Genomic DNA, 12,491 nt, shown 5'->3' with positions numbered 1-12,491 from the left:
ACTCTGGGATTTCGATCACTCGATAAGTAGAAGCAACTATATTAGTCAGACCGGCGTGTAATTTCTGTATCTAATCTGCCTTAATGTAGAAACGATTAGTTTCCTTTCGAATAGTCGATTTATTTCAGCCATAGATTCATCGAGGACAGTAAAATAACGTTGCTGAGTAACCAATACAACTTCTATCTTGCTTCTTTAAAGCGTCTTGTCTGACGTTTGTTCGTTTTTCAACATATGTCGAGGTATATTTGAAATTGCTCGTGTTCTCGAAGCAAACTTATACCACGCAGTCTACCGTCGTTAAATGTTTCAAACGAAACGAAGAGAAAGAAATGGCAGGAAGAAACAATTTCGTTTGGAAACGACAGATAGGACGTTTCAATCGCGCGATATAAAACGTAGACTAAAATCGAGCAACCGAATTCAAATCTAACTCGAACTATCCCAGCCACGGCGACCATTCGACGACGCTCAGTTCGAAAGTCAATTCCTCTTTCCTCTTCTTTATCCCTTACTGCGAAGCCAGACTCGTTACCACTGCGAAGTAACCTCGAACTCGTCCCCAGGTATATACGAAACTGTTTCCATTAGCACTAAACCATCGGATTTAATGCGAGCTTGGTCGTGTTCGTGTCGTGCGTTCCAGTTCTAAGAACTCCGTGTCCATTCTTACGACGCGGTGGCGAGAGAGAGAAGCAGAGATTCCGTTTGCCTTGCTTTTGTTCTCCGTTTTGTACGTATGGTACACACGTGATAACGTGGCTATCAATATATTTTACCAGCGCACGTGCGTTGCTCCAGTGTTTGCCACGTGTTCCCATATACGGTCGTCCGGAGGAACCACTCCCATAGGAGGCGCGATTAAACTATCCATCGAAGGTATCGGCGGCACAAAGACACACGGAGAAATCCGCAGTCTTCGTCGCGAGAAAAATCGCAAAATTAATCGCTAATCGGTCAACCGTGTGCATGATAATTCGAATCAAAGGTTGGACGCTTGTTAAAAATGACGCGAGGCGATGGAACACGATTCGAATTTGTCCGTTTTCTGGTTTCAACGGTTAATACGACGATCGGTGATTCAACGAACAGCACGATGATTAATGAACGAGTTATCAGTCGTATGGATTATCAACGTATCATAGCAGCCGCCTGATCGATGATTTTGACAGGTGAATTTATTAAATATAGGAATTTAACGTGAAATTGGATATCAGCAACTTAGAGATTAGAATATTACGCGGGAAAATATTTGATAATTTACATTTATCAATTTCTAGGTGCGATAGTCGTCGATCATTTCTGTCTTCAGAAGACTTTAGAAAAATTTTCGGTTCTAAAAAAAGACAAGATTATATCATTTCTGGAAATAAATTTTCTTACACGTTTTTGTAGAATGACAGGAGTGGAACTCACGGAACGTGGACAGCAGCGTTTAAGATCGCGTATATCCAATTTAACTGTTCAATTTCAATGTGAGCACGCGAGATTCGTCTTTCCTACGTGATATCTCTCTAAATAAATACCGTACGAGGTTTATACCGATTTTTCTTGTTGAAGCAGAGATAGCATCGCGATTTTTCATTTCGTTTTTCCTACGTCGACGACCCTGGTAGATGGTGGACATCGATCACCGTCAATTCATCGCCAGCGTACAATTTATCCTCCTGCGAGACCAGAGATTATAGGAGTTGGGCGCCGCGTGCAGATTCTTCATCAGGATCGTTCTTTGACGTATAGTTAGGCTTGGCCGTGCGAGTTCCCTCCGCTTTTAATGACACTCGAAAACAATATGGCTTTACGACCGATAAAATTCGCCTCGGCGAAATGTTCCGCGCGGTTTTTCCATTTCTCTCTTAACCCGCGTATTTCCGTGTACCTTTCGTCTCCGGTTATCGCAAGCCATTAATTCCGAAGAAAAGATTGTAATTTCAAGCGAAAAATAAGCGAAATAAGATAAATAAGTGAAATATCTTTTCGTTTGTGAAATAAACCTTCTTTCAAATAAATTAATTCTTTCCCATTTTTATTCTGTTAGATGTACTTTTTATGTCGATTCTCTCGTTCTATTATACCAGAAATAACGTGAAGATCTATCTAGTTGTAGTTTTATAATTAGAGAAATGAAGATATTCTTAGAGAAAATTCTAGAAGAAGGAGTAGATCTAGCCTTTTATTTTGCAAAGAAGCGACACAGTAGGCAACGTTTTACGTCTAAAAGCAGCGTTTAAAATCAACTCTTCTCATGTATCATGATTCGTGCGTACGTATAGTCTATTTGCTGCATTCGCATCCTTTACATTCAGCATCTCTGGTATTACAAACGTGGTTATACACGAATCACGACGTAAGCGCGCCTTCTTGCCAGCTGTGACGACCTGTTTTGAGGTTTCGAATGGTTAACAATGGTTCCGCGAGGGATCGATATTGCGATCTCACCGAGTCATGAAGCATACGCTGGTAAGATGACACGAAAAGATCAGCTTAAAGGATGCTTTTAGCCCGTTCGTTATTCAGTTTGTAATCAGATTTGATCGAACGTGTCCGCCTTGCTTAGCATTGAAAACGTATAACGAAGGTATCGGAAGCATCGACTGACATTCTCACAGGAGTATAAAACGTGAAAAGTCAGATCCAGTTTCTTTTACGTTCGTTTAACGGTTCCTTAACTCTTCGAGGAATATTCGTGAAATAATTGCTGTTGAATTTCATCGTACTTCTTCGTTATAGACAAGGCGGTCGTATAAAGAATAAGAAAACAATGGATACGATCGGATAAGATTTGAAATGTTACATAAATTAGAATTGCAAAACGGCGAGATAAGTGGTAGGATAAATTCGTTCGTTAATTAAATGCTTCGACGCGTTAGTCGGTGGGTGTACGTAATGCGATCAAATATTCGTGCCAGTCATCGTTCGAATACAATGGATTTTCATGGCCGATGAACTTGAACATAAAACGATTACGCGCGCTAAATTTTTGTCTTCTCGTACCTTACACGAACATACTTTTCCTATTTTTTCTACGTCGCCACACATTTATGAAGATTTTCTTCGAGACACGGAACGTTTTTCTCCATTTCTTATTTCCAAAAGAATAATTGCAAATATTGGGTTGGCAACTAAGTGACTGCGGATTTTGTCAATTTCACCTAATGACAAAATCCGCAGTCACTTGGTTGCCAAGCCGATAGTTCCATCGATCCGGCTTTCGGAAGTCTCCAACGTTAAGAATCACGTGGAATCGATACTTTTGTAGAACCGTCGCGGACTGTCGCGCGATTTTAAAGAAAGCACAAAGACAATACCGTTCTCGAACAATAAGATCGATACTGGTTCCGCGTGTCCACCGATGCTACGCGAATTCTATGCCAGGCCCTTTCTTTTTCTTCCGTGTCTCTGGCTGCGTATCGCCACTTGTTATCTGCCTGTACACCTCTTGCAGTCTCATCGTTCTCGACGTTGTACAATTGGCATACAATAGTGCGTATAGAATTAGAATCGCCGATATGCCGCTTTGTACTCGTTAGGAATCGACTTACGAGCCCGACGATGCAACCCGGTTCTATATTGATGTACCTTGTACAGAACGATCGCGATGTCTATCGTAACTTTCGATGTTCGATGCTTATTCTCTATCTGCTTCGACTTCCACTCACCGTCGCTTTTTTCTTAGTTCGTACCAAAATTTTTCCAATTCTCCAGATCACGATTTATCGTCTGCAGCGTAGAATTTCTATGACCATTCGTGTACGTCGCATTGTTCCGTGTTATACCGCTCCACCCTCGCACGAATCACGTTTCAAAGCTCAAGGGTAATGTTTCCAGCCAAAACATTACAGGCGGTAGAGCCTATAGCATTCAAAACGAACTTGAAGAACATAGCGAAGAAGAGATTGCATTTTACTCGGATCTAAAGATAAGCTTGATCTTCCAAATTTATTTCGTTAGCGTTTGAAAATTGTACACGGTATAAATCGTGTAATATCCCTACGAATGGCTTGGCAAGATAGAACTCGTCGAAATAATCGACGATAAGGTTAAAAACATACGACGATACAGAAATCCAGAAGCAGTGGATCGAAAATCAATTACGAATTAATATTACCCAATATGGTTCACCGTCCTGTCTTTACGTCTATCAATAGGCCATTGGAAACAAGTTTTCCAGCGATTACTCGCCGAAATACATCCATCGAGGGCTGATTTACCCGGCATTGGTCAATTACGGAGAAGAATCCGGCGAGTTGGCCGCGATCTTGCCTCCGATAACGCGTGACAGAGTTGTTCGTTTCTCCGCCGGGGTATATTATGCCGGACCGTGGCTAATAATTAATAAAGACCTTCATATGGGCCAGCGTGGCATTAAGTCGTTAGAACCGGTGAAATCGATTGGAAAATACTTACAACGGCAATTTTGTTAAGCTGGTGCCGATAACGTTTGATGGCGAGGCAAAACCTGAATGTAACCGATCATATTGCAGCTGGTATCGATGGCCAACCACTATGATCCGTTCTCCACTGTGGTTTGCGATCATCGATATCGCGGTTAAAATAAATAGACTGGAATCCTGAGTCGCGGCTCGATCCTCTACGGACAACCACGAGAACACGAAACGTGTAGGACAGTGTCGGCCCAAGGATCGTTGTTTGTTTCGTGACGTCGCGTCAAATATCGGCTCGTGTCGCTTCAACGTATCGTTGGATAGCGTTGTTTTTTATCGTCTCGGCAAATGCCTGACACACTCGTCGAACGTTACAATTAAATATCGATCTATTCGCCAACGTGCAGACGAGAAGTTGGAAATCGGAATGGTCGAGTCTTCTTTCGAACTGGAATTACCGTTGCCGAGATCTCGCGTGATCTCGAGCGATGCTGATCTATCGATGGTAACGATTCTGCGAATAACGCAATCTTCAATAACAATAATAATACTCTTGTGACTATAATATAATAAACGACGACGGTTATGGTCCGCATCGCATTCATGGTCAGCACGCACGATGGTGATCCAGACACTAATTAAGAAACCGGTAATGCCGGGTTACCACGGCTATTTAATAACTCAATATATGTAATTATCGATGGATTATTTAATTTCAGTCGCAATTGCCTGCAGATGGTACCACGTCGCCACGAGCCTCTGCATTGTTCTTGCCTCGCGATGCGTTCATGCGTGCACGCGTTTTCGCGACGTTACCTAGGCGTGGCTGCTTCCTTTTAATTGCGTTTCATGACGCGTTACTCGATCCACAAGATTAATATCGCCATCCATATAGTCGAAGATTTATAGCCGTTATAAATAGATATTCAAAATCAGTCGTTGTAAGACAGTTATCAGATGTTGTAAAATCATGCTATTGGCGTTTCTGTTAGACAGACAGCACCGCGCAACACTCGTCGTAGCGTCATTCGGTAACAGAAAAGAAACCTGCATCCAGACAAGCCGCAGTCTCGTATGGCTGGCGTATAAACGTGGACTCGATAAAGGGATGCTAGGTAACCGCGGATAATTCAGGTAGCGAGGGAGAGAGAGTCCATTGAAGCGTCTCGCTTGTATTCAAATTCGACGTTCACGAGCGTGACCGTGTCACGTAATCGATAGGTGAGCACCGACACGCCGGATGGGGTGCGTCGTCCTTTTAAAGGCAGGACGTAATCTCGCCTGGCCACGTCAGTCATTGCCTGTGCGTTATCTCGGCCGCATCTCGTTGACTCTATTTCCCATCGCCGTTTAACCCTGCGGCATCGCGATAGACGCGTGTTTTAAACGCGTGCTTCGATGCACACCTGCCTATAAATCCGCTACCCGGTTACTACAAGCACCGTGTGTTCCCTCGATTCACCTGTTGATTCCACGAACGACCATGTTTTGCGCGTTACGTGTGTATGAAGTTACACGGTGAAGCGACTGAAGCGCAACCATCGAGTTTTCATGGGATGTGGGACGATTGAGGCGTACACGTGGTCGAATATCCGTGGAATCGTGGAAGGAAAGTTTCTTTCAGGTGAAAGTCATCGCGAAGACGATCTTCTCCCGTTACACGTATAATTTAAATCGTAAATCATCTAATTACCGATCGTATTAATTTTACTTCTGAGATTCGTATCTCCAAGGTTGTAATAACGGACGTAATTAGTGCGTGTTTATAAATTTCAGCAAGTAATACAGCAAGTAATTTATTCTTTCGAGAAATCGTTCAACAATTCGTTCGACACACGTATTCGCGATGGAAGTACAATAATATTTTATCCGTCTTCTTTTTGGCTATTTAATCGCATCTCTTTAATACGGAGTTCAATGCGAAACGCAAGGCCATCGTGACACGATTGAACGCTCCTACTACGGTAACCCAGTTTTATGGAACTTGCAGAAGAAATTATATCTCGTTACATATTCCTCGTTCCTTCTCAATCCCATTCCTGTCGTTCCCGTTTAATTACGATGTCTTTCTTTCTGTTTTTCGTATTTCCATTTAATGAGTATTACGTGGCAAAATTTCTCCTTCGTGTCGAACTTGATCCACTTTTTATCGAAACTAATTAAGATTTCTTTTTGCTCGCTTGAAATTTCATCTCTTTTTAAGTAACCGCTATACCGTTATAAGCTTCGTCTCTCCTATTTCTTAACTTCGTTCAGCCAACGAATAGACAGACGAACCCTGTTACTTTCAATTGACAAATTATAGTTAAAACGAACAAACGTGATAAACTTCAACGCCATCCATAGATCGAATATACCAATATGTTTAGAGGCTGAAGTTCGTTCAACTAATAACGAAGCATCTTATGCAATCACAAGGAACGCGGGAGCTGAAAGTATAAAAAATGCGAAAGCATCTACAAAGACTTCCGCGTTTCCATGAATATTCATTAATCAACGGCGATCATCAATTCTCCGCACGAAAAATTTACATACTTAGATCTTCCATCGACCTTGCAGAGAAATTACAAAACTGTGAAAAAGAAACGTATAAACCGCAACGTTTAACTAGTCGACTCGCTGTTATCGTTACTCGACAAATCATTACGCAACAGGACCAAGCTGTTGTCTTAAAACTTACGATCGTACGATGTACAACCATAGAATTTGTAGAATTTCGAAGGAATCCACGAGACGATAAGGACGAACAAATCGTTTCAATTTTCCCCGTTGAATGTCCCCTGGTTTACAAGCTCGCTCGAACGTCGAACGAATCGACATGATCGGCGACGGGTTGGCGTCGATACGCGGAAAGAACGAGACGCCTGTGCATAGTGTGCACGCGGCTGCTATGCAAATATGTTACAAATAGTACCGGGAACAGCGTATTTGAAATGCCAGCCGGTATCTGGGCTCGTGGATCGGTTTTGACTGAATACCTCATTAGAGCGGGACACCGGTTCTCGGTAAAACGTCGTTAGGCGTATCCTACGTTCGGTTCGTTGGCGGACTTCGCTTTCCCTCCGTTGAAATTCCGTCACGGCCGTTTTTGCTATGCTGCCGTTTAAGGTAAATAAATTAAGCACGGTTGTCCGATCGTGTAAAAACGCGTCGAGTTCGTTTCTTCGTATTACCCTTGCCGCTATAACGGCTGCATAATGGATTGGTCACGAATTTTTAACGCCAGAAGTAAACCATTTGTTGGACGCGATGGAAGCTTAAAGTTGTTGATTTTAGTAATTATTAGGTTACGTGAAATAATTGATGGAGTAATCGCGAAATAATTGATGGAAACTATCGAATATCGATTCGACAATGGAATATCCTTTTGCTTTAGCGAAGAAAAACGGACACGGATAAGGGTAATTTTCGTTGGAAACTCGTGTTATCTATCGTGGTGGAAGATATTTCGTTTTCATCTACACCTTTAGAACCTCGGTAGAACCGAACGTGATATTCGAGCAATCTCATCGAAGACTTTACGGCGCACCGGCAAAGCTATTCGAACCATAATGGTTTTCTGTTTCGTTCGAATAGGGAAACGATCGTAAAACCGTCCCGTTTGCATGGCATTCGTGTATATCTTCATTTTCATTCGTTTCCATTGGAAGTTCAATCGCGATTTCAGTCGTATCGCGGAGGTTTTCACGGTAATACTTAAAGGCGCCTAACGATACCGAACATGGTTGTAAATAAATATTGCGATTATAACGAACGCGACCCAGGGTATTGCTCCTTTTGGTTACAATAGCGAGCTGATAGCCCTTTTCTTGGCGATGGAGCGAGAAGAACCGGTTTGCGTACGCGTCGACAACCTTGGGAGTAGAACAATCGAAATTACTTGCAGCCTGCCATTAACGTCTCGCGAACAGATCAATTTTTTCTTAATCCAGTATTTTTGCCACTCTAAAAGACTCGTTATTTCCTTATGTTCGTAGGTAATAACAATTTACGTTAGGTTTAACCTACGGCGCTGTGCACAAGGTTCTGGTCAGATAGGTCGTTCGCTTCGTAGTCAAAAAAGAATTTTCGCTCGTACTGGCTACAAGGACGTGGAAGATAAACGAAAATACGATATTTAACTACGTAATATTAATAAGATTCTCTTAAATATCGTTTCTTGCCAGTTCTTCTACGTAAACTGACAAGATCCATCTGTCTATCGACACGAACGAAATCGAATAGCGTCTAAAATTAAGAAACCTAACTCCTATCGACTCCTATCAATTGCCTACGATCTAGCGATACTAATCGAACGTCGAGACTTACAAGGCTCGGCAACCGTTCGCAATTTCTACCACCCTGGCAGTCTTCTACGCGATTGAAACTAAACACGCAGCCGTAGCACGCGTTCCACCAAAAAGCGCGATTCTCCAAACAACGCTGACCGCGAGAATACACGGCGTCCCGAAGAATTCAATTTCACGAACAATTCGAAACATTCAGAAAATCACGGGTGGAACACGCTCGAAACAACTTGGCTTGTTTCTTGCCAGCGGCTCGGTTGATCCCGTGGTCGTGGATCGGCGTCAAGTTGATTTCTCAGTCGTAGCCTGGCCAGTCGAGGATGAGCATTTAATTGAACGCTTTGTTCTCGATGGTTTTTGCCGCTGTAGCCTCCGTCTGATTGGTCCACCCTGATCACGGAAGGAATGTTCTCCTCGTTCGAGTTTCTGTCTTGGTAGACGGATAACGCAGGGGAGACATTCTTATCTCGCGGGATCTCTAATTAAAAGATTTCTCATTGCCGCCTTCGCCTTCGGGTAGACAACGAGAAACGGGGCGTTCGATCGTCGGGATGCCGACGACGGATGCCGATGCCAGCCGTTAATCGACGCCGATTCCGGTTAATCGGTAATTAGCGATGCGGATGCGGCATCCAATCGCCGCTCGAATGATTGAAAACGATGGATCGTTGCTTGTTCGGTTGGAATAGACGAGGGTGCCTCGCATCCGCGATTCGACATTGTTAATTGAAATCTGATAGAGATTGACTGATAGAGACTTCGTCTGCATCGGTAATTTTGTCGTTTGCGATTTCACCGCCTGGTTTAACTCTTCGCATTCGATATTTTATACTATGTAATCTGCGTCGAATTTTCTGAACGCAGATATTAAGTTCTATAGCTCGGCAGTATATAGGAGAAGAATCTGAAATAATAAGAAAAAGTCCAGTTTGAGATATTACGTAACTTTTAATAAAGAACGCTAGTCAAAGAAGAGGTGGCAAACGATGGTTAAACGTACGTCGTTAAAGACTTGCATTGAGAGAAATCGCCACTGGATTTCACTGTTTCAAAGGAACCTCTTGAAGTAAAGTTAAGATAAATTGAAGGTTCAGCTTGTAAATTTCGTACTTAGCTCTTTTATTGCGATATCAGGATCCTAAAGGGCAACTCGTTTGCAACCGAAACGATCGCGCATTTCGCGCGCATTCTTCGCTTTATTCGACCACTTGGCAAATTAATTACGACCTGGTCGGGCAACAGGGCGGTATTATCTAAATCATAATTTGCCACCGCCATTGATATCACGTCGATTAATAACATTACCGCGTTTAATCATTTCGCGAGTTATAACCGAAAGAAACAAGCTTCGTTCCCGTTTTGCATATTCCACGGTGTTCGGAGTATTTTAATTAGCGTAATGTATGGCTGACGATTTCTTTCGGCTACGCGGTGTTTTACCTGTGGAAACAGGGTCAGAGATGCCGCGAACGAGGGCCGAGGTCCTGTTGGATATGTACGGACACGCAGAAGGAGGGATTTCTCGTGCGTACGTGATGTAAGTCCACTGTAATTAAGAATTCCATTTTACTTGGTAAACGAGAAGAGAAATCGGCTACGTGTACGGTCGCCAGAAAACGTTCGAGTGTAGGAAACTAGTGACTTTGATACGTGGAAGATAGTCTCGTCTATCAAAAATATCTTTTAATATTTATAACTTTGTCAATTTCCAGAGTTTACACGTATATTTCTATAAGGTTCTGCGCGTATACTTTTGAAACTATATTTTTGAAGAAATTGTAAAGGATCAGTTTTATTAAGATCCGTAACGGAATATTTTCTCAAACGATCTGTGATCTTTGTCGCAACTCTATTCTACGATCTATCAGTTAGAATCTCGTGCACATGGCATGCAAATAAATGACGGAGAAATGTTCCACGATGAAATTAGACCATTTGGAACTTTCCTCGATGTAACAGGTGCTGCGAGGTCCCTACAGAGACGATAATTTTCTGTGCGTTCCACGACCGTTCCCCGTGTAATTATTAACCAAAGACAAGCGAGCCAAGAAAGTATGCTTTATGACCCTGTCTTTCGAGCAACTGCCGCTGATTACGGGTACATCGGTTGATCGTTTGCGGTCGTGATTCAAGGCTTCTTGCGTCGATTTCTAGCAAACCGTCGCTTTTCCGTTATTCCTCGCGTCGATCCACCGTTGATTGAATGTTTATCCGGTTTACGGTCATTGCGATTAAATTTTGTTACCTTACCTGGCGATTTTTTTCTTAACTCGGTCGGTGTCTTTGCTCAAAGTTGTTCTTTAATTGCGAAATGTTCGGAATTATCAAAGTCGAATAGTAACATAGTTTCCGTAGAAAAGTTACTTTCTATCGATCATCGTAAAATATTTTTATTCGTTTAGAAGCGAATTGTTGGCATAATTTACTTAAAAAAAAAAAAAAAAGAACGAAAGACGCTATTTGACTAATCTTACGATAATGGACCGTGTCAATTGTAATTTTTAGTTACGATTACAATTCATTTATTAACGCAGGTTTGCCATAAACATCCATTTTTACTTTTTACTTCAAACTCTGGAAACATTTTCCTTCCTCGATGAGTTTCTTATTTTCATTTAAGCTATGGAATGCGCACGTTAATAAAAACGTTGGTAGTTAGACAAAAGAGAATGTTCTGCGAAGGAAGATAAGCTGTAATTAGATTCTTCGAAAAGCTAATTGGAAGAAAGGATGATTTATGAGGTTGTTTTCGACGAAGTTCCTTATTGATAGCATTCTTGATTTAGATCGTTGCTCGATATTCACGTCGTTTTTCCGATGAAACGATAGCGTAATCGAATAAAGTCAGGCATAGAAGACGTCTATTTATATCGATCGTATCATCGTTTGAATTCCTTCGTCTTAATTCCGTCTCGAATTTAGCGCCACATCGCTGTTTAGTTTACCTCGTTTCTCCTCGCTTCTTCTTCGTGTTTGTATCTCTTCGGATATCTTCTTTTTAAAATACTTTGTTCGTAAGATGTGTGAAAGGCGTGAAAAATGTTAACATCATATTGAATACCAAAACCAATGATTTAAAAATAGTATGGTTAATTTAAAGTTAAATTACAGTCTAGACAAAATTATTGCATCGGGTGTTTATATGAATAATTGGAAACAGCGTAGTGGAAATAGCACATTTGCGTTTTGGAAACACAAACACACACGTTTGGAAACACAGACACGAACACATTTTCTGTTTTGGAAAGATTACTGGACATTTCGTTTTGATTTTCGCGCCCTGTTACCTCAGATCGCAGCGCCACGCGCGGTATAACATTGCACAACTTTACAACGCGCGTTTCGACACATGTGAGGTACAATAACGTTAAGATTAACAAATATTATATTCTCAATTCGCTTTCTAACAAGAATAGTGCTAGGATATTCGTCACGATTGTTAGTGCTGTCGGAAGTTTGGTAAGTTACTGTTTAAATGACGAGTTATTGCTTTTCCACCGTATTTTGGTACAGTTGATAACGAGCTCGAAAGGTTGTGTTATATATTGCGTTCTTTTTTGTTCTCAAGTTATTAAGCTATGTTGTCGGATACGGTGGTTGGTTCGATGAAAGACGCTTCTCCTTTACTGATCACGATGACGAAGGATGGATACGCGATAATTAAATCGCCGCTGGATCGGGAGAATAAGGTGGACTCGTTGATTGCACAGGTCGCTTGATTTATATTCGATCGAAAGAAAAATTAAACGGGCGGTTTCGCGATAAGTGGAGTATGGAGGATACAAGTTACTTTATGGTAAGTGTTCAAATTCTTTCGCGA

General features: G+C 41.8%; 1 protein-coding gene across 3 annotated transcripts in view; it reads left to right on the top strand.

Annotated features, from left to right (window-relative positions):
• LOC117241683 (ankyrin repeat domain-containing protein 6) overlaps nt 1-12,491 on the top strand; it is a 133,769-nt gene that overhangs the window by 23,048 nt on the left and 98,230 nt on the right. For 2 of the 3 annotated variants that reach the window (XM_033507677.1, XM_033507675.1), the window contains exons 1-2: nt 11,990-12,130; nt 12,240-12,467. The exons of the other annotated variant lie outside the window; for it this stretch is intronic. The gene's annotated coding sequence lies outside the window, so the exon portion shown is untranslated. Of the gene's footprint in view, nt 1-11,989; nt 12,131-12,239; nt 12,468-12,491 lie in introns of those variants that run through there. 3 annotated transcript variants of the gene reach the window in all.

Source organism: Bombus vosnesenskii, unplaced genomic scaffold (assembly GCF_011952255.1).
Source record: "Bombus vosnesenskii isolate JDL3184/JDL3185 unplaced genomic scaffold, Bvos_JDL3184-5_v1.1 scf7180000016261, whole genome shotgun sequence".
Classification (NCBI taxonomy): Eukaryota; Metazoa; Arthropoda; class Insecta; order Hymenoptera; family Apidae; genus Bombus; species Bombus vosnesenskii.
Note: the sequence above shows the minus strand (reverse complement) of the source record. Positions and strands in the feature narration are given on the sequence as shown.